This window comes from Sapajus apella, unplaced genomic scaffold, assembly GCF_009761245.1.
Source record: "Sapajus apella isolate SASKATOON/1434 unplaced genomic scaffold, GSC_monkey_1.0 scaffold158, whole genome shotgun sequence".
Classification (NCBI taxonomy): domain Eukaryota; kingdom Metazoa; phylum Chordata; class Mammalia; order Primates; family Cebidae; genus Sapajus; species Sapajus apella.
In genome coordinates this window covers 707,364-709,830 of record NW_022437098.1, presented here as the reverse complement: position 1 = coordinate 709,830, position 2,467 = coordinate 707,364, and the positions used below count along the sequence as shown (strand labels likewise).

General features: G+C 39.5%; 1 protein-coding gene across 15 annotated transcripts in view; it reads right to left on the bottom strand.

Annotated features, from left to right (window-relative positions):
- The window catches only part of AOPEP (aminopeptidase O (putative)), a 377,149-nt gene that overhangs the window by 83,802 nt on the left and 290,880 nt on the right, over positions 1 to 2,467 (bottom strand). The gene's annotated exons all lie outside the window — the stretch shown is intronic.

Below are 2,467 nucleotides of genomic sequence, written 5' to 3'. Positions count from 1 at the left end.
CACACACACACACACACACACACACACACACACACACACACACACACGCGCTCTTAACTCTATAAATCCCGTTGAACCACTGGAAAGATCTTAGAAACTGAGACCTGGAAACCCTGTCTTGCTCTGCTACTGATAGTCTCCTTCCTTCCTAGCACCCAGATCATGGAGAACCTAACCGTTTCTGGCATGAGCTGAACAAAGGAAACAGCCTACTGTCATTCTGTTCTTCTAGGATTTTGCTGAGTAGGAAGCAAAAGCTGTGATCCATTCTGATTGCCTCTTGTCCCCCAACTTTCCTCCCAATTGCCATCCCAGAATCCATCCTCCACAGAGAAGCCAGATGGTATTTCCAAAGGTAATATAAATGCTACAGCTTTGCTTCACTGAGAATGCTTTTCTGTCTCTGCCTGGCTAGCCCACTTACCCTCCAGTTCTGGGTCTAAGCAGCACTCCTGCAGAAAGGCCTTTCCTTACTCCCCAGTTCAAATTGTGTCATGCCACTATTCTTTCTAATAGCATCCTGTTTACTTACTTTAGAGTGACTCTTAGAGCAGTTTTAAGTTTATAGAAAAACTGAGCAGAAAGCAGAGTACCCATATTTGTACCCCCTCATCCGCTTCCCCATTATTAACATCTTGCATTAGGTATATTTATTATCACTGAGGAACCAATATTGATATATTATTATTCACTAAAGTCAAGTTTACATTAGGGCTCACTCTGATGTGCAGTTATTATAGCTCTTTAAAAAATATACTGAATGTCCCGCTCCAGGAGGAAAGAAATCCTGTCTTTTCTGTTCTAGATTTTTGTTCGGTCCACCAGAAACACTGCCTGGCACATACTAGAAATTCAATAAATATGTCACATAGTGAATGGAAGGATAAAGGAACAAATGAAGGACACATGAAATTTCAAGGGGAGAAGTCTTAAAATGAAGATTTTTCTAATTAATTCTTCTTTGTTTCACTACTAAAATGCTTAATTTGTAAAGAGCCTAGAATTTTACATTTTTAAAAAAGGAAGACCATGGGATATTAGCTATGTTGGCAGGGTAGTTTTATAAAACCACTTAAAAACAAAACAAAAACAAAAAAACAGGTTGTGCATGTTGGCTTACACCTGTAATCCCAGCACTCTGGGAAGCCAGGGTAGGAGGATTTCTTGAGCCTAAGAGTTCAACACCAGCCTGGGCAACACAGTGAGATCCCCATCTCTACAAAACACAAGAACAACAACAAAAGCATTAGCCAGGCATGGTGGTGTTAACCTGCGGTACCAGCTGCTCAGGAGGTTGAGGTGGGAGAATCACTTTAGCCAGGGAGGGAGAGGCTACAGTGAGCTGCAATGGCACCACTGCACTCCAGCCTGAGCCACAGAGTGAGATCCTGCCTCAAAAAAAAATTAATAAGTAAATAACAATAAAAATAAATTTTAAAAAACTGAAATGAGAAAGGTTCCTAATTCCCTAATATATGAATCACTAAAATTATGTTCCAGAACGATGCTAGAGGCTGAATTTAATCTAGAATGAAAGATTTACATATTGCATGATTTGAAAAAATACTTTTTTATTGTGTTCAATCCAACCTGAAAACATTTCTCCTACTGTCTACCTGAATCTCCCCTTCTTCATGGGCTGACACCAAAGAAGGTAGGGTCTAGAGAAACTGGAAGACTGCCTTTTTAAAAACTGGAATTCTATTGTAGGAAATGTGTATTCTAATTACTGTCTTTGAGAATGTAGTAAACACACTTTAAAGCTGTCCTTTAAAAACAGATGTTTTCTATCTGAATTGTATCTTTAAAAATGCCTCATCCAGTAGATATGCATATTTTGAAAGAAACTTATTCTAAGAAACACTTTTGTCAAAGCAGTTCATAACAGCTGAAGACAATGTCCAAGGCTGAGGAAAATGCCATTGCTTTAAAATTATTTAACCTCGTGACTGATTGGAGATTACTTTTGGAGGGAAAGCCTTTTTCAGTTTTCTTCCTTTTCTTAGACAAAGAGGAAATTACTCCTATCACTGGAAACATATAGTGATACCAATTTCACATTGTTAGGGGCGTGTTTTCTCTTCCTGCTTCTACTTCATGGAAGAGGCACAGAACAGAGGAAGGAGGAGGAGCCAACCTTCCTAGGCACCGACCGGGAAGGCCACAGGGCAAGCAAAGGGGCTCTTCAATGGTCCCAAACAGCCACAGATGGCAAATTACATTCCCTGGGGCACAGCGGAGGGCAAACCATCTACTGAAAGAAACCGAAAGATCTCTGAATAGCAAAAAGGTTGATAGTTCCAGAAGCTTCCACTGGTTTCAGAAGTGCTCTACTGCCAACGTACATTCAGGGTGAATTTAAAACTAGGAATCTACACGGGTCTAAAAATAAAATCAAGGTTTTGATTAAGTTTCAAAAATAACAAATAGGTATTAGGAGCAAAGTTATCAAATATTTATGTCTTTA